We start from the raw sequence: 20,668 nt of genomic DNA, 5'->3' as shown, positions 1-20,668 counted from the left end.
CCTGAAGTTCAGTAAAAATTGAAATAAACGAGAAAAGTTTGAGGCATGAAATTTTGAACGGTTGACTTTCTGCCTTTAAATAACTGTAAGAACCTACACATTTGCTTTCAAAATAATTTTTGGTGCATTTGAGTGCGTAATTGATAATGAGAGCTGAAAATAAATTAATCACAACAGAAAGTCCATTAATCAGAGCATCAATTTGACTTAAAGTTGCTGAAAAAAATATCTTCCAAGAAAAACATGAACCCACCTTCTGTTTTGAGGTATACGGTAATTAGATTCTTAGTAAATTGAAATATGGAAAAGCTTTCAAGGTTGACCTACTGGTTCCCTTGCAGAGAACCAAATGATGCAGCTAAAATTTTGGAGCCTCTTGTCAATGTTGAGTTCACCCTGAGGTTACAGATAATAGTGTAGAATCAGTTTGCTCATGGTATAAACATCCCAAGCTGGGCTAAATTTAAAATGCACTTAAATTTCTGTAATCTGCTGCACCAGTTAAACTGACTTTGGTTCAATTAACTGAATAAACCTTTGAGGGTCGGTTGAAACAACAGACCAGGAGAGCTTTCTTTTTCAGGTTAATGACCCAGAAAAATGTGTGTTTTCACTAGATTTCCCTAGCTCTTGTTTTGTGCAAGAGCAGAACAGAAAGACCTATTAACAAGAAGGCTAAGTAAGTATGGGAGAGTGGAAAAGTAAAGATGAATTTATTGGCACGAAGGAAAGAAGGACAGTGTGTTTAGCTAATTTCAGAAAACTAAGTTTTTAAGAAGTTAAAGACTGAACTTCTTAAATGGAATGCAGAGGGGGAGGACTACAAGCTGGAAGGTGAAAAGTATCATTCCCTCTAATTTTTTTTTACAGCTGAGTGGACCAACCATAGTTCTGAACAGAAATTTTTACACAGTCTGAAAACTGTGAGGAACTTTAAATAACTTTTTTTTTGTAATATGCATATTATGAATATTTAGAATAAAATCTGAAAAAAATCATAGACTTTTGGTTACTTACTAATAAGTCAGAATATAGAATATTTTTTGCATCTAGAAACAGAAACCACAACTAATAACACAAGTAAATAATGTCAGGCAGTCAAAACAACAGACAGACACAATAGCAAAAGTAAAATGTTCTGACTAGGCAGTGTTGGCGTTCAGTGGGCTGCCGGTTTATTAACAATGAGCTATCGACTTCCATTCTGTGTTTATTTTACAACTTATAACAGTGTTTATTGTTACAACTTGAAACTCTGACAATGTAAATATGTTGAAAAGCTAAAATGTTTCAAAGTAAAGGTTGTGGTATGCTTATTATTTAGAAATTTTATGGATTATATTCATTAACATAATTAATTACAGGGTGTTTCACAATTATGTTAATATAGCTTTTGAAATTACATTAGCATTATTTCAACATTATATGAATTATTAAAGAAAATTGCAGCTGTGTGGTTACAAAGGCTTTGTGCAAGGAATTATTTCAGTTACTCTGTAGCCTCATACCCGCCCAGTTTAGAGGGAACAGTGGTGATAGATGAAGCCAGGTGGGTGGGGGATGGGGGGGATGAAGTAAGAAGCTGGGAGGTAATAGACGGAAAAAATAAAGGGCTGGGGAAGAAGAAATATGATTGGAGAAGAAAGAGGACCATTCTAGCTTCCTCCCTTCCTTTCCAATCTTGAAGAAAGGTCTGGTCCTGAAATATCGACTGTTCATTTATTTCCAGAGATGCTGCCTGACCTGCTGAGTTCCTCCAGCATTTTGTATGTGTTTCTCTATTTTTGCAGCTGTTTATGATGATAGCAATCAGATGTGATTATATTAAACTCACTTCTTGCTTCTTCAAAATTTTCTTGTTTCCTAACTGAGTTGTTGAAAGGTTGTCATCATTCAACTAACATACAGTACACGTCCTTGGTATGCATTCCTTTCTTGAACAATAATGTATCCATTTAATATTTTTTCTGCTGGTGGTCACTTTATTCAACTATCCTTTGTGGTATTCATTCCCCTGTATAGCTCTGAGATGAGATGCATAGCTGTAAACTGACAGACAATCTTGAGTATTTCTAGCAACAAGGTGTAGGTCACCCGTTGAGCTTGTGGGTGGATGAGTATCAGTTTGGTTAACTTATACACCAGCCTGTAGGTCAAAATGATGTCAGTTTGCATCTGATACTGGAACTCAGAGATTAGACTGATACTTTTGTTCTGAGTAGATTATTCTGATGGATAGACCATCCTTCAGAGAAATCTGCCTTTTCAGTTGGGCGAAAAAGTTGCTTCAGCAGGAATGTCTTTCTCCCCTCAGCCAATAACACTTAGGAAAAATATCGTAGGTAATTTGTCTTCTTCTGACATTTTTAAAGTGTTGATACTTTAGAGGAATTGAGGAATATGTCTACATAATAGCAATCACTGCCCTTGCACAAATGATGAATTGGCTAAGGTTGACAGAGACATTTTGACAATATGACTAAGGCATATAATCAGTTATTTTTATTTACCACCATAGTCAGGTTGAACTATTGGCAATCAGATAGAAGTGTTCCACAGTGCTCCAGTAAGATTTCAACATTAAAAAATATATTATTGCTTTTTAATAATCATGCAGTGACAAAGATTTGTGATTATAGTATTATTTTACAAGGGATTATTTCTATTTATATTAACATAAAAATTGTGTCTTCCAAGACTCCTTGGTATTGATTGCTTCCAGCCAGAGTGGGGTGCCAGAGAACATTGGGCTCTGAGGTTTTGAGAGCATCTGAATTGGTTAATTGCTGATTAATGACAGTTGTTAATCAATAAAAGTTCCTTGTGTTTCTCGAGTGATTTGCTTGTTGTAATGCAATCTCCTGGTACCTTCTGTTTAAGCATATTAAGATTATTTTGATAGGCTTAGGGATTGCGTGTTACTTGTATTATTTAAGCAGATGCCTGATTAGCATTAATCGCAGGGTCCTAGTTTTGAGAATCATACTTCTGATAGTGTCTCTCGGCAGAACACCAATGTTCTTTTGGAATTATTATGAATAAGCTTTCGTCACCATCTCTACATCAGTCTGTCTTTCCACCGCATTTCGGTTCTGATATTGCCAGTGCACGTTGTGACATCCTCTTTAACAATTCTTTCAAGAAAATCAACATTGCTCCTACCTTTGTCAATACTATGATTAAGGAAATAATGACATAATTAACAGAGTTGGTGGGTTTGGAGGGGATGAGAAGAAACTTGAATTTACACCACCAGTTTAGAGTTGCTTCAGATACTGTAATTTTACCTTGGGACCATTATTTTAGCTCCATTTCACTGCTAAGCAAAATAATTTTGCAGAAGTATTCAACCAACAAATAAAAATAGTCAATAGAGAAGCTGAAATTTTTAGTTAGGTTTTAATTGTATTTTAATTGATTTACAGTATAATTTCCTCTTTTTGTATGTGTAGCAATGATTCACTTTCCCAAAATGGGCCTAGCCCAGTTAGACAATTTGCTCAGTACACAGAAGTTGGTCTGAAGGGCTGGTTTATGTGTTGTACATCTCTGTGACTCTAAGGTACCTACAAGGTGGATAGTGGACAGGAGTGGGGTGGGGGTGGGGTAGTGTTAAGCAACAAGGATCAAACTGAAGTTTCACATCTTGTGGGCGAAACCTGGAAGAATACTAATCTACTGTGACAAATTCAATCCTACGGCTAAACTACGCAATCCTGGCCATTGTTGGCAATTGACTAGTCTGTTTATGTCCTTAGTAACTGCTGCACAAATCCTGATTTCTAGTTCCAAGTATCCAGCTAACCCTTTAAACTCTACATCTAATTGACCTGGCTGGTCTAACAATTTGAACATGTGCCAATAAATTGCACAATTTATTTATTTTTTACACTGATGCACACTAGCAACCACCAGAACACTGGTGTGTATACTGGCACAAGAGTAGTTAATGATATTGCATGTGCCCCTATTAGGTACGGATTTCTCAATAGCTTGACCTGGAGTTTTGTATACAAAATTAAGTAGATACCACACACTAGAGGTGTTACCTCACTACAAGAAAGTCATATTGCAGAAAACCAATGGCATATTGGAGACTCCAGCTGAAACTACTGAGATCCAAAGTAATCCCCTCAATGTATGTGTGCAATGAAGGGGAAGTTTAAACACTAATGGGCAGGATATCTTGAAGCTGGGTCAGCAATAATATCTATAACTGCTGGCACATTCCAATAATCTCTACTTGGATGTCTGGTAGTTCTGCAATCCCACACAACTTGCCTTCTTCACTCCCTTCCAAGGCCACTGTGGCTGTCAATAATTATATGTTTATTTATTATTTACTTAAAGATACAATGCAGAATAGGCCCTCCGAGCCACACTGCTCAGCAATCCCTTACAACTCTGATTTAACCCTAACCTAATGATTTGACAATCCTGGCTCTACCAACCTGCATCAACTAATCTGTGAATCTACTAGTTGTCGAGTGTTTGAATGATTTAGAGAGCAGTTTCTTGCATTGGCCACAATTTAACATTTGCCTTTTTAAAAAAAATACTAAAAGTCCTGTTGATTTTGTACAGGGTCTCTGTTGCATGCAAGAAGATCTATCACCACATTGCTCACTCCATATCTGAGTTCTCCAGGGAAGGTTTTACTTGCACACACCAAATGCTTGGAGGTGAGACAGTGAAGCTAGGTCAAAGTGGGATAATGTCAACTACAGACCAGAGATTCCTCAGTGAATACCCTCATTGCTTGTGAACAATGCTTTATTTCCCTCTGGGTGGACATTCATAAAGGTCCAGTCAGTTCTGGTTGTTGCATGTACAACTGGGTAACAGACCACACGCTCACGGCAGTGTAGCAGTGTGGTTGGGACTGCCAACATCTGGTAGAGCTGGTGAGTCTGAGAATCAGGACTTTCTGTCTCTTAAGCTATCCAAGGATGTGGCTGGCTGTTTACGGTTGGAAGCAAACTGCGAGAAGCAGGTCTTCTATCAGAAGAAAACATCTGGGGCATGCTGATGGAGACAGCATACCAAATCAAAATGCTTGCTGATCAACCGAAGAGACAGTTCTTTATTTGGGCTTCTGTGTATGAATTGACACTCTGGGCTCAGCTAGCTAAAACCTGCAATGTATTAGGCTGGAGAGTCCCCCCTCATTAGAAAATCAAAATGAACAAGTTTGAACTATTCCTAGATGGTTTGTAGATCTCTGCAACCATGCACTTCTCATATGAACTCCATTATTGTGTAGGTACCTTGTTGTTATCCTCCTGACAAATACCAACATATATATATATATAGACTGCTTTTGCTTTTCCCAGTATGTGTTTGAAAGAAGTAAATCTGGTTCAATTTTTCCCAATGTTACTTCATTCCGTCAGTTGGTCATTCATGGTTATTAGCTAAGTCCACATACAATTGATGGTAAAATTATAAATATCAAAGTGGATTCAGAGTCCTGAAACAGATCAAACTGCTTCTTCCATTGACATTTACTCAAAAAGGCTCAGGGGTGGTAAAATTACCGAGTAGTTACAAATCTCTCTATATGTTAAAGCTATAGTTTTTATGAACTGGAGGAGCTTATGTTGTGTTACTCTTCAGAAAGGGCACAAACCAGATCTCTAACTTTGTACATCCATAAATCTGACATCGGTTATTGCAATGTTGTTAGAAGGAATCATTAGGAAAGCTCAATGACTGTTCATGACAGAGGAGTTACGAAAGTCTTAAACAGCTTTAGAAAAAAATCATGCCTTTCCACTTGGTTGTATTCTTCTAGGGTGTTGATAGATAAATGTAGTCTTGCATGTAATATAAATTTGGGTTTATATAAAATTTTTGATGCAGTGACAATTATAAATGGCTATACTATGTAAATTAAAGTCCTATGGGATTGTAAGGCAGGTTCCCGGCTGGATTTGCACTTCTGAACGCTCACTGATGCCAAGTTGTCAGTGAAAGCAATAGCTTCACATGGAGACCAATTAATAATGAAGTCCCATAAGGATCTTTGCTGGGCCATTGCTCTCTGCAATCTATATTGATGACAGAATGAAGATGTCGGCAGTAGTCTGCTCAAGTTTGCACTTGGAGATAAAGGTAAGCGCTGGAACCTAGAATGTTTGATCATTAAGTAGGTGTAGAGGGGAATAAAACATCGAATTAATTTTTAATCTTTAATTATTTTCTGTTATAGGAATTTCAGTCATTTGGATCTCTGCTATAAAGACAAGTTTGTTATCATGATTATTTGAGTGAAATAGTTTAAACAATGATAAAAGCAGTGTCGTGCCCTTTAGTACATGTTATTCCAGTTGGCTAAGCTCGGTAGAATGCATTCTAAAGTTCTTTCTTTCAGGGAAGAATCATAATTTTGGAGTATGTTAGTGAATGCATATTCACTGCATGCTTGAATAGTATTAGAACAAAAGGCTAATATCAGTATTTATAGAAGTTAGCTGGGATATTGGCCACTGTTTAGCTCCTGCAGCTCATCTCTGATCATTTTCATAAATCAGTGATAAATTTCCCAGATTTCATTTTTGCCCAAATTTTCCAAGAACTATTCTTTCTCAGTTGTTTTATCTTCTCTTTACGTTATCAGTGCTCATCAGTGGGAAACACTAAGTATCGCATTGCCCAGTTACAACATGACTGAATGGGACAGAATTAATGGAGCAACTGATTGTTCCTGTCGATCATTTAGGCATGTCTGCGGGCTCCAGTAATTTGCATCTGGTTAGCTTACTTTATTCAGAAACTTGGTGTGATTCTTTACTCTAAGATTGTTATGTACAAGGAAAATAAAGCAAATTAGGTGCCTTCAGATTTGATTTTCCCCATATCAATTTCTTTTAAGTGTTGCCACTTAATAGCATCATTACGAATTCCTTCCAACGCTTTGCTGGAGATTGAGAAAAGCCTGTTGTAATTAGTAGAACTGGATTGAACCTTTTTATGGAGAGGATTTTATTCTATTTTGTAGGTAGGTATTATCTTCTATGACCAAGTCCTCCTGCTGGCTGTGAACTCAGTATTGGCCAAATCCAATATGGTATGCACCATTTGCTCTGTGAAGGGAATGAAATGCAGTTACGTTTGCTCTCTGTCACGTTGTTGCTACTGCTTGTAATTGCACTCTGGCTGGTGGTGTAGTGGCATCTGCACTGGACTTCAAGGCGAGTAGTACCGAGTTTGAATCCAGCCGGCTCCTTGCACGCTTTCCATTCGTGCTGGGTTGAGCGTCGAGCTAGCAACTCAGCCTTGTGAAAAAAAACCTGACAAAAATGCTAAAGAAATGGCATAAGAACATATGACAATAAGATATGGGAGCAGAAATAGGCCATTTCCTAACAACTGATGTCAAACTGACTGGCCTGTAGTTTCCTTTCTTTTGTCTTTCTCCCTTCTTGAAGAGGGAGTGACATTAGCAGTTTTCAGTCTTCTGGAACCATTCCAGAATCTTGAAAGATCATTACTAATGCCTCCACAATCTCTTCAGCCACCTCTTTCAGAACCCCGGGATGGATACCATCTGGTCCAGGTGACATCTCCCTTCAGACCTTCCAGTTTCCCAAGAACCTTCTTTCTAGTAATGGTAGCTTCACACACCTCATAACCTCTGATACCTGGAACTTACACTAAACTGCTGGTGTCTTCCTCAGTGGAGACTGATGCAATGTACTTATTCAGTTTGTCTACCGTTCCCTTGTCCTCTATTACTGCGTCTTCAGCATTGTTCTCCAGTGGTCTGATACCCACTCTCGTCCTTCTTTTACATTTTATGTACTGTATCTCAAGGGACTTCTGGCATCTTCTTTAATATTATTGACTAGCTTACTTTCATATTTACTTTAATAATTTTTCTTGTCTTCTGTTGGTTTTTAACAACTTCTCAATCCTCTAACTTTCCACAATTTTTTTAACACTATTATATGGCCCCTCTTTGGCTTTTATGTTGGCTTTGACTTCTCTTGTTAACCACGTTGTGTCATCTTGCCTTAGGATGTATATAACCTGTGCCTACCGAATTGCTTCCCAAAATTCCTGCCACTGCTGCTTTGCTGTCAGCCCTGCCAGTGTTCTTTTCCAATGAATTCTGGCCAACTCCTCTCTCATGCCTCTGTAATTCCCTTTACTCCACTGTAATACTGATACATCTGACTTTAGTTCCTTCTCAAATTTCAGGGTGAATTCGATCATATTATGATCACTTGCTCCTAAGGGTTCTTTTACCTTAAGCTCTCTAATCAATTCTGGTTTATTACACAGCACTCAATCCACTATAGCTGATCCTCTAGTGGACTCAACCATGAGCTGCTCTTATAAAGCCATCTCATAGGCATTTTAGAAACTTCCCCTCCTGGAATCCAGCACCAACCTAATTTTTCCAATCTACCTGCATATTGAAATCTCCCTTGACTATTGTAACATTGCCATTTTGGCATACTTTTCTGTCTCCCATTGTAATTTGTATACCATATTCTTACTACTGTTTCGGGGTCTGTATACGTCTCCCATGAGAGTCTTCTTACCCTTGCCGGTTCATCGCTCTATCCAGAATGATTCAACACCTTCCAACCCTATGTCACCTCTTTCTAAAGAGCTGATTTTATTTTTACCAACAGAGCAAAGTCACCCCCTCTGCCTCACTGCTGGTCCTTTCAATACAATGTATATCTTTGGCCATTAATCTCCCAGCTATAATCTTCTTTCAACCATGATTCAGTGATGGCTAGAACATCATACCTGCCAATCTGTAACTGTGCTACAAGTTTATCTACTTTATTCCGTATACTATATGCATTCAAATATAATAGTCCTGTACTCTCCTTTTTTGACTTTGTCTACCTTTTATGTTGCTGCTCATCCTGCTGACTGTAATTTTGCCCTATCAACAGCCTTTCCTCACTACACATTGTCTCTACTTGTAAACCAGCTATCTCATCTTTTGCACTACCATCCACCTTTCCTATGATACTTCTTGCATTGAAATTGTGGCAGGATGATTTGGACCCAAATGCTGGAGCAACCGAAGGATCGAGACATGGTATCGAAACAGATCAAGAACTGAGCACAAAACAAATGTTGGACGATATCATTAGTAGGGTTAAAGATTGAGCACCAAACCTCAGTTCAGGTGCTCTTTAAATTCTCAATTCTTGACACCCAAAACATAATTGTCAATTAGTGGGATCGTCCTCAACCCTTAAAGAGGCCGTGCCAGCTATCCATACTCTGGAGAGTTAGAGCGTTTAAATCCCGGAGGCTAGCATGGTTGGTGTGCGTGTCATAACAGGAACCCCTCCCCTACGGCTGACTCCTGATGGCTCTGGCTGTTTGAAGATGAGTGCCGAGGATGAGTGCCGGATCCAAGATGGCTCTTTCAGGCACCTAGCACCTCTCCTTTAGTTTGAGTCCTTCCCAGTCCGTGAGGTATCGCCAAACACACCAAACAGTATGTGAGTCCAAAAGCCTTTCCACCGTGAAGACCTGTTCCCTCTCAATAATCCTGGGTGGCAGCAGGGCAGATAGTGGTGGGGCCAAGGGGTTGGTGCAGACAGGTTTTATTTTAGAGATGTGGTAGGTGGGATTAATCTTTACGGTCCTGGGAAGCTGCAGGTATAAGCCACTGGGATGGGTCTAGTGAAGTTGGGCGACAACTTTCTAGACTCCACTTAGAGAGGCAAATCATGAGTGGACAGCCAGACCTGTTACCCAGGCTGCAAAGAGGGTCTCTGTCTTTTCTTTCAGTTCGCCTTGGTTTCTGCCTTCTGGGTAGTGGCCAACAAAATCTCTCCCTCATTCATTTCTCCTTGCAGCATTGAATGAGCTCTTCGGCCACAGGGACCCAACATTGGCCTCCTGTTCCTGAAAGAGAGGTGGAGAATAACCAAACTGGCACTCAAACAGTGACATCCGGTGTGCTGTTGCTGTAAGGTGTTGTGAGCAACCAAATGGTCACACCACTCATCAGGTCTTTCTGAGGCCAGGCATCTTAGGGTATGTTCAAAATCCTGGTTGGTCCATGCTGTCTGGCCGTTGGACTGTGGGTAAAACCCAGAAGAAAGACTTGCTATTGCCCCTATCAGCTTACAGAACACCTTCCAGAAATGTGATGTGAATTGTAGACCACGATCTGAGACAATGTTGACCAGGAGTCCACGAACCCTGAAGACCCGGTCCAGGACAGTTTCAGCAGTCTCCAACACATATGGTAGCTTCTCCAAGGCAATGAACTTGCAGGCTTTCAAAAACTGATTGACTCCTTGGATGGCGGAAGACCCGTGACAAAGTCCTTGGAGACAGGTGTCCGTGTTTTTTCCGGAACAGTTAGGGGAGGAGGAGCCCTTGAGGTATGGGGCCACTTGTTCGGGGCGCACACCTCGCATGCCTGCACATACTGCTGAACTTCTTTTGTCATTCTGGGCCACAAACACCTTCTCTTGATAAGCTTGAGGGTCCTGTCAATCCCTGGGTAAGCAGTCATTCTCGAAGAATGTCCCCGTTGGAATACGTGGGACAGAACAGAACTTGGGACAAACAGCCGACCCGGAGGACCGTTCTCAGGGATGTCCCTTTGCACTTGGTTCTTGCGAACAAGACCGTCGATTTCCCCAACACCTTGGCTTGGGGCAAAATGGTGGTAGGCTGCTCCTCTCATTCCGGTTTGTCAAACTGACAGGACAGGGCGACTGGATTCAAGGGTTCTTTGACCCCTGTCGATAGTTCAGGATGAAATTAGAGTGGTTAAGAAACAAAGACTGCCTGGCCTCCTGAATGTAAACCAGGTTCTTATGGTCAGTCCAAACAATAAAAGGGTTATAGGCCCCCCCTCTACCCAGTGACACCATTTCCCAAAAGCTAACTTAACCACAATAAGCTCCTGATTCCTGATGTCATAGTTCCTCTCTGCTGGGGATAGCCACCTGGGGAAGAATGCACATGGGTACAGTTTCCTGTCTGAAAGTGTTCATTGAGACAACACTGCACCACTCCAGTGTCTGAGGTCTCCTCCTCCACAATGAAGGGAAGCTCTGGGTTCGGAGAAACCAAGATGGGAGCTGATGTGAACCGCTGTTTAAGCTCTGCAAAAGCAGCCTCTGCTTCAGTGATCCAGACAAAAAAGCCTGTGAATTTCTTAGTACGGGCCATCCGCAGAGCTGCCACTGAGCTGAAGTTCCTGACGAACTTCTGGTAGATGTTTGTAAACCCTAAGAACCTTTGGACTTATTTGATGCTGGATGGCTGTGGTCAATCTCTGACTGCCTGTGTCTTCGTAGGGTCCTTCCTGAGAGTGATGAACCCCAAAAATGAACCAATCATCACATGAAATTCAGACTTCTCCAACTTGACATGAAGTCCATGGACTAGAAGCCTCTTTAAAGTGTCCTTGATGTGAACGATGTGCTCCTTTATAGACTTTGAGAAGATTACGATATCATCCAGGTAGATGAAGGCATTCTTATGGAGAGTGTCCTGGAGCATGTTGTTTGTAAAGAGCTGACAAACCGCTGGAGCATTCTCAAAGTCAAATGGCATAGTTAAGTACTCGTAGAGCCCTGTCGGTGTATTGAATCATTGCCTTCCCTTATATGGACAAGATTGTACACACTCTGTAGGGCTAGCTTAGTGAATACTCTTGTCCCTTGGAGAATATCAAAGGCAGCATTCATGAATGGAAGGGGATATGAGGTTTAATCTTCTATTATCAGTACATAGCCGTAGGCTCCCATTCTGCTTTTATATGAATAAGAAGTTTGCGCAAGCTGGTCAGTTGGAGGGCAGAATGAATCCCATAGCAAGAGCTTTCTTTATATATTTCTCCTTTGCACTTCTCTCTGGACCTGAGAGTGCATATAACCAACCATTCAGAGGACAAGTAGCAGACAGAAGATATATAACACCATTATGGGGTTGGTGTGATGGAAGATTTGAGGCCTTTCCCTTGCTGAAGGCCTCTTCCAAGTCCTTGTATATGGAAGGAATTTCAAGCAGCCTGGGTGTTGCAAGTTGTCCTGAACCCTCCTTCAAGGACGTCTCCTGAGTCTTCCTGGGTGGCAGGGGTGGTTCAACCGACTTCTGAGTCTCCTCCCTAGGTTCACCAGACTCCATCATATCCTCAGGGCACAGCAATAAGGTGTTACAGACAGTCCTTGCGCCCCTGGGAACAGGCTACAAGGGGCTGCATTTAAGAGTCTTCCCTTTAGTCGGAACCGGGCAGCTGAATCCCTTAAGCTTTGGGTTACCTCGCACTGAAGTCTGTCTCCTTGCTGGTTGTTGGTCTTAGAAGAGTTTGGTGGTCAGATCAACACACCGCAAATGTACCCCTTTACAATAACTGGACCAAGCAATGATTCTCCCTCCCTCTAGTCCATGGGTGGGTGATGCAGGGATAGCCAAGTGCACTCGAGGATCAGGGGCATGAATGGAGAGTCAATGATGTAGAAACTGGTGTCTTCCACATAATCCCCAATCCTCATCTGCAAGTCCTCAGTCTGTTGTTGGATCTGCCGGAATCTAGTGGGCAGCCATCGAAGACAGTTGTGGCACGGACTGCCTCAACTCTCGCAGTGGTATGTCAAGCCATCGGGTGGTTCTGAGTCCAGAAGATTACCCGCTGCCCCGGAGTTCCTAGAAGCCTTCACCTGCCTCAAGTTCTTAACCCCAGGTGAACTCTGCCCTCAGCAAGAAACCGGAATCTATGGGCCTGGGGGCAGCGGCTGCCTCTGCCCCAATCCTCCCACTTCTGGATGATCTGAGCAGTTCTCCAGGCGGCTGCAGCTTCGGGCGTTCTGTCGCAGGTGACCTGCTTCCCAGCGGTAATAGCAGCAGCCTTGCTTCCAGCGCTGGGACCTCTCACCGGTGGCGAGCCTCGTGTAACCGATCTGCATGGGTTCGAAAGAGTCCTGAGCAGGAGATGGGATGGGCTGGCCATGGTCCGAGATCGGGAGGTGTGGAATTGCAATGAATTGAGTCCAGGCTCGGGCTAGCCATCTTCGGCCTCATAATGTAGTCCCTCTTATGCCCTACCAGACGATTGTCAAGGTGGATAGACTGGTCGATGACGATCTCTAAGCCCCCTGTTGGCTCTCCCAAGGCAAGGGCATTCTTTAGCTCATCCTGGAGTCTGTGGTGGTACAGAGTGGGACGGCTTCGCTGTTCCAAGCATTCTGTTGTGCCAAAGTTCGGAACTCAATAGCACAGTTGGCCACTGACCGACTTCCCTGATGTAGCTTCAGCAGAATGTACGAGGCTCTATGCGTGCCAGCAGGATGATAAACTACCTTTCTTATGGTGGTAATGAATTCCTCTGGATAAGCGCAAATCTCTGACCTTCGCTCCCAATGTGTGGTGGCCCAGGTGAGGGCTCTCCCTGTCCTGTCAGGAAAGAGACCATGAAGACCACGTTTCTGCACACCAAGGGGAGTTTGAACACCAATGAGCACTGAGTGAGGAAGCCATGGTAAGAGCCCGGGTCACTGTCGAATCTGTCTGGGGTCGGCAGATGTACTGGCTCCGCAGAGAGACTGACAGTCTCACCCGAGCGATTCTGGCATTCTCTTTCTGATAGCTGGTACACGGTGGCCTTGAGGTCATGTATCTGCAGTTCTGTCTTGAAATCCTCTTGCTGCGCCTGGCCACAGCGCGTAAGAGGCTCTGATATCCCGCTGGGTCTCTTGTGGGTTCAATTGTACTATGACGAGAGTCCTTAGCGAGGCTGGCTTGGACCCAAATGCTGCAGGATCCAAAGCAAGAATCGAGACACGGTATCGAACTGGATTGAGAACTGAGCACAAAACAAATGCTGGACCTCGGTTTAGGTGCTCTTTAAATACTCAATTCTTGGCATCCAAAACCTGATTGCCAATTAGCGGGACCATCCTGAACCCTTAGAGGGGCTGTGCTAGCTATCCACACTCCGGAGTGTTAGAGCAGAAGCTGGCATGGTTGGGAGAATGTTGTAACAGAAGTGTATGCAGCTCGCGACAGTAGCTGTACTATGCTCAACCTTCTGATTACTAACTTTGTCTGAGGTCTGACCAACATCTACCTCCACAACCTCTCCACTAACTGTTCTGGCACTCTGGTATCCATCCCCCATGCAGCTCTAGTTTAAACCCCACTGCGCAGCATTAACAAACTTTCCCACTAGGATGTTAGTCCCCCTCCAGTTCAGGTGAAAACTATCCCTTTCGTACAGGTCCCACCTTCCCTGGAAGAGATCCCAGTATTCCAAAAATCTCATGCCCTCCCTCCTATACCAACTCCTTAGCCATATATTAAACTGTATAATCTTCCTATTGCTCACCTCACTAGCATGTGGCACAAGTAGCAATTCTGAGATCACAGCCCTGGAGATCCTGCCCTTGAACTTAGCACCTAACTCCCTAATCTTCTGTGTGGGACCTTGTCACTCATCCTCCCCATGTCCTTGGTACCTATATGGATCACAACCTCTGGCTGTTCATCCTCCCACTTAAGAACACAGAGGATTCGATCTGAGCTGTCTCAGGCCCCGGCACCCGGGAGGCAACATAACATCTGGGAATCTCGCTGTCACCTACAGAACCTCCTATCTGCTCCCGTAACTAATGAAACCCCTATTACCACAGCATACCTCTTCTCCCTCTTCCCTTCTGAGTCACAGAGCCAGACTCGGTGCCAGAGCCCCGATCACTGTGACTATCCTCTGCTAGGTCAACCAAGACCACCCCCCAAGTCCCCTAACGGTATCCAAGGTGATAAGCCAGTTGTGGAGGGTGTGGCCAGAAGGGCACTCTGCATCTTGTGGGGGTAATTTAAAAAATCATGCAGAATTAATGGTTTGAGTCAGACTAGATGGGCCAAAGAGCCTGTTTCTGTGCTGTACTTTTCTATAACTCTATTAACGTAAACGGTCAGTGTAATGATCAATGCTTAATGGTCAGTGTGGAATCAGTAGAAAGGGTCTGCTTCTGTACTCTCTCTGACCACATCGGATGTCCCAATGGGTAATGATTATTGGTAAGTGTATTATTCCCGGTGCTGTGGTGAATAAATCTGATGGTGCCCTGGGCAGGGACATGATTAACAAATGCATTTACTGATCTTGAACACTTTCGTGTAAAGAGAAGTGCTCTGTGCACAATTATCGTAAAGTGACATTAAATGAGATCTGGGACCTTCAGAACACGTTAACAATTTAAATCGCTAAAACCTACCACATATGATTTTGCCATTTTGACATACCCACAGCTGAGCTGGTTATATATTTACAGACAAGTATATCAGACTGTTTTACATATATTCAGCAATTAAAATTCAATCTACCAACAGTTATTCTCTGATGCCTGAGCCTTCTTCACCGTGTTTTGTGTCTCTGGTGTTGGTACTATTTCTTGTTCCAAAGACCCTGTGACATTCTGACTCAGTCACAGTTGATTTTCATTATCTCTTCAGTGGTTGGTTCTCCATGTACTTCTGGAATGAATCTGTTATCTCATACATCTCCACAGTATGTCTGGAAAGTGTTTTGCTGCAGTCATTTGGGTCTACATAAACATTCGTAATTCTGCCTCTGATGAAAACAAATTATGATATCGGATTGCAAACTTACACCACCTCATCAGCAAGCTGGACTTGTTCAGCATTTGTAGAACTCTCACCTTCTCAAGGTGCCTGAGCATTTTGTCCCTTTGCTTCTTTCTAGTCAGATGTTAGGATGTGAGTCACTATTTTGCTTTCATTCTGATTGCTGTCACTCCGCTTTCTCTTTCAGGCTAACCTGTAGCAAACTCAGCATGTTCAAAGCCTGTGACACATTAATAGCTCTCTTGAAATGAACACTATGGTGAAATGTGACTCTAAATAGTACTTTTGAAGCAATGATTCATGGTTAAGCTTGACAAATCTAGGAAACCCCTTCAAAGCGGCACCCCTGGTCAAAATTTCTGTTACTGTGAATAGCTAAGCGAGTAAAAGGTGAACTGATTTCCAAAAGGCATAAAGTTAAAGATGACACATTTCTTTAATATTCTAAGCAAGAAAACTTCTTTATTTCCATCTTTTACAGTTTCAAAATAGCAAAAAATGAAAAGGGTCTGAAGCAAAAGTTTGGGCACCCTGCATGGCAGTACTTAGTAACACCCCCTTTGGCAAGTATCACAGCTTGTAAACGCTTTTTTGTAGGCAGCTAAAAGTCTTTCTGTTCTTGTTTGGAGAATTTTCATCCATTCTTCCTTGCAAAAGACTTCTAGTTATGTGAGATTCTTGGGCCGTCTTGCATGGACTGCTCTTCTGAGGTCTATCCACAGATTCTCGATGATGTTTAGGTCAGGGGACTATGACAGCCATGGCAAAACCTTCAGCTTATGCCTCTTGAAGTAGTCCATTGTAGATTTTGAAGTGTGTTTAGGATCATTATCCTATTGTAGAAGCCATCCTCTTTTCATCTTCGGCTTTTTTACAGATGGTGTGATGTTTGCTTCCAGAATTTGCTGGTATTTAATTGAATTCATTCTTCCCTCGACCAGTGAAATGTTCCCCGTGCCACTGGGTGCGACACAAGCCCAAAGCATAATCAATCCACCCTCGTGCTTAACAGTTGGAGAGGTGTTCTTTTCATGAAATTCTGCACCCTTTTTTCTCCAAACATACTTTTGCTCATTGCGACCAGAAAGTTCTATTTTAACTTCATCAGTCCACAGGACTTGTTTCCAAAATGCATCAGGCTTGTTTAGATGTTCCTTTGGACCTTTTGAATAGAACACACCTCAAAATCTACAATGGTCTACCTCAAGAGGTGCAAGCTGAAGGTTTTGCCATGGCCCTCACAGTCCCCCGACCTAAACATCATTGAAAATCTGTGAATAGACCTCAAAAGAGCAGTGCATGCAAGACGGCCCAAGAATCTCACAGAACTAGAAGCCTTTTGCAAGGAAAATGGGTGAAAATCCCCCAAACAAGAATTGAAAGACTCTTAGCTGCCTACAAAAAGCATTTACAAGCTGTGATACTTGCCAAAGGGGGTGTTACTGAGTACTGCCATGCTGGGTGCCCAAACTTTTGCTTCAGGCCCTTTTCCTTTTTTTGTTATTTTGATATTGTAAAAGATGGAAATAAAAAATTTTTTCTAGCTTAAAATATTAAAGAAATGTGTCATCTTTAACTTTATGCCTTTTGGAAATCAGTTCATCTTTTACCTGCTTAGCTATTCACAGTAACAGAAATTTTGACCAGGGGTGCCCAAACTTTTGCATGCCACTGTATATTGAACTCTCAGTGTGCACACACTCAACTAAGAGTCAACATTTTATCTGTAAAAATACACAATATAGTAATCCTTATTCTAAATCGTCAGAAGAATTAGAACATAGAACATAGGAATCTACAGCACATTACAGGCCATTTGGCCCACAATGTTGTGCCAACTGTGTAACCTACTCTGGAAGCCGCCTAGAATTTCCCTACTGCATTTCTCTCAGCTGTATGTACCTATCTAAAAGGCTCTTAAAAGATCCTATTGTATCTGCCTCTACCATTATCACTGGCAGTGTATTCCATGCACCCACCACTCTGTGTGAAAAACTTACCACGGACATCCCCTCTGTACCTACTTCCAAGCACCTTAAAGCTATGCCCCCTCGTTTTAGCCATTTCAGCCCTGGCAAAAAGCCTCTGGCTATCCACACGATCTATGCCTCTCATCATCTTACACACTTCTATCAGGTCACCTCTCATCCTCCGTTGCTCCAAGGAGAAAAGGCCGAGTTCATAAGGCACGCTCTCCAATCCAGGCAACACCCTTGTAAATCTCCTCTGCACTCTTTCTATAGCAACCACATCCTTTCTGTAATGAGGCAACCAGAACTGAACACTGTATACCAAGTGGGGTCTAACTGAGCTTAACATTACCTCGTGGCTCTTGAGCTCAATCCCATGTTTGATGAAGGCCATCACATCATACACCTTAACAACACTGTCAACTGATGCAGCAGCTTTGAGTGTCCCATGGACACAGATCCCAAGATTTCACTGATCCTTCCACTACCAAGCGTCTTACCATTAATATTATATTCGGTCTTCAAAGTTGACCTACTGAAAGGAACCACTTCACATTTATCTGGCAACACACATCAAAGTTGCTGGTGAACGCAGCAGGCCAGGCAGCATCTCTAGGAAGAGGTGCAGTCGACGTTTCAGGCCGAGACCCTTCGTCAGGACTAACTGAAGGAAGAGTGAGTAAGGGATTTGAAAGTTGGAGGGGGAGGGGGAGATCCAAAATGGTAGGAGAAGACAGGAGGGGGAGGGATGGAGCCAAGAGCTGGACAGGTGATAGGCAAAAGGGGATAAGAGAGGATCATGGGACAGGAGGTCCGGGAAGAAAGACAAGGTGGGGGGGACCCAGAGGATGGGCAAGAGGTATATTCAGAGGGACAGAGGGAGAAAAAGGAGAGTGAGAGAAAGAATGTGTGCATAAAAATAAGTAACAGATGGGGTATGAGGGGGAGGTGGGGCCTTAGCAGAAGTTAGAGAGGTCGATGTTCATGCCATCAAGTTGGAGGCTACCCGGACGGAATATAAGGTGTTGTTCGTCCAACCTGAGTGTGGGTTCATCTTTACAGTAGAGGAGGCCGTGGATGGACATGTCAGAATGGGAATGGGATGTGGAATTAAAAAGTATGGCCACTGGGAGATCCTGCTTTCTCTGGTGGACAGAGCGTAGATGTTCAGCAAAGCGGTCTCCCAGTCTGCGTCGGGTCTCGCCAATATATAAAAGGCCACATCGGGAGCACCGGACGCAGTATATCACCCCAGTCGACTCACAGGTGAAGTGTTGCCTCACCTGGAAGGACTGTTTGGGGCCCTGATTGGTGGTAAGGGAGAAAGTGTAAGGGCATGTGTAGCACTTGTTCCGCTTACACAGATAAGTGCCAGGAGGGAGATCAGTGGGGAGGGATGGGGGGGGACGAATGGACAAGGGAGTTGTGTAGGGAGCGATCCCTGCGGAATGCAGGGGGTGGGGAGGGAAAGATGTGCTTAGTGGTGGGATCCCGTTGGAGGTGGCGGAAGTTACGGAGAATAATATGTTGGACCCGGAGGCTGGTGGGGTGGTAGGTGAGGACCAGGGGAACCCTATTCCTAGTGGGATGGCGGGAGGATGGAGTGAGAGCAGATGTACGTGAAATGGGGGAGATGCGTTTAAGAGCAGAGTTGATAGTGGAGGAAGGGGAGCCCCTTTCTTTAAAAAAGGAAGACATCTCCCTCGTCCTAGAATGAAAAGCCTCATCCTGAGAGCAGATGTGGCGGAGACGGAGGAATTGCGAGAAGGGGATGGCGTTTTTGCAAGAGACAGGGTGAGAAGAGGAATAGTCCAGATAGCTGTGAGAGTCAGTAGGCTTATAGTAGACATCAGTGGATAAACAAACAGTCCTTCCAGGTGAGGCAACACTTCACCTGTGAGTCGACTGGGGTGATATACTGCGTCCGGTGCTCCCGATGTGGCCTTTTATATATTGGCGAGACCTGACGCAGACTGGGAGACCGCTTTGCTGAACATCTACGCTCTGTCCGCCAGAGAAAGCAGGATCTCCCAGTGGCCGCACATTTTAATTCCACATCCCATTCCCATTCTGACATGTCTATCCACGGCCTCCTCTACTGTAAAGGTGAAGCCACACTCAGGTTGGAGGAACAACACCTTATATTCCATCTGGGTAGCCTCCAACCTGATGGCATGAACATCAACTTCTCTAACTTCCGCTAGGCCCCACCTCCCCCTCGTACCCCATCTGTTACTTATTTTTATGCACACATTCTTTCTCTCACTCTCCTTTTTCTCCCTCTGTCCCTCTGAATATACCTCTTGCCCATCCTCTGGGTCCCCCCCCTTTGTCTTTCTTCCCGGACCTCCTGTCCCATGATCCTCTCATATCCCCTTTTGCCTATCACCTGTCCAGCTCTTGGCTCTATCCCTCCCCCTCCTGTCTTCTCCTATCATTTTGGATCTCCCCCTCCCCCTCCAACTTTCAAATCCCTTACTCACTATTCCTTCAGTTAGTCCTGACGAAGGGTCTCGGCCTGAAACGTCGACTGTACCTCTTCCTACAGATGCTGCTTGGCCTGCTGCGTTCACCAGCAACTTTGATGTGTGTTGCTTGAATTTCCAGCATCTGCAGAATTCCTGTTGTTCACATTTATCTGGGTTCTGCCACTTCTTACCCCAGTTCTGCATCCTATCGATATCCCGCTGTAACCTCTGACAATCTTCTAGATTATCCACAACACCCCCAACTTCTGTGTCATCAGCAAACTTACTAACCCACCCATCTACTTCCTCATCTAGCTCACTTATAAAAATCGTGAAGAACAGGGGTCCCAGAACAGATCCCTGTGGAACATCGCTGGTCCCCATCCTCCATGCAGAATATGAACCATCCACAACCACCCAAACACGAGGAATTCTGCAGATGCTGGAAATTCAAGCAACACACATCAAAGTTGCTGGTGAAGCAGCAGGCCAGGCAGCATCTCCAGGAAGAGGTACAGTTGACATTTCAGGCGGAGACCCTTCATCAGGATACCCCTTGCCCATCCTCTGGGTTTTTCCCCCCCCTCCCCCTTTTCCTTCTCCCTGGGCCTCCTATCCCATGATCCTCTCATATCCCTTTTG

The 20,668-nt window shown here is 43.4% G+C and overlaps 1 long non-coding RNA gene across 1 annotated transcript in view; it reads left to right on the top strand.

The window, feature by feature from the left end:
• Positions 1 to 544: 544 nt before the first annotated feature.
• The window catches only part of LOC140206369 (uncharacterized), a 32,718-nt gene continuing 12,594 nt past the window's right edge, over positions 545 to 20,668 (top strand). The window contains exon 1 of the long non-coding RNA XR_011888130.1: positions 545 to 679. This is a non-coding gene — a long non-coding RNA (uncharacterized lncRNA). The remainder of the gene's footprint in view (positions 680 to 20,668) is intronic.

This window comes from Mobula birostris, chromosome 12 (assembly GCF_030028105.1).
Source record: "Mobula birostris isolate sMobBir1 chromosome 12, sMobBir1.hap1, whole genome shotgun sequence".
NCBI classification, from domain to species: domain Eukaryota; kingdom Metazoa; phylum Chordata; class Chondrichthyes; order Myliobatiformes; family Myliobatidae; genus Mobula; species Mobula birostris.
The sequence above is the reverse complement of the archived record's forward strand: the minus strand, read 5'-3'. Positions and strand labels throughout refer to the sequence as shown.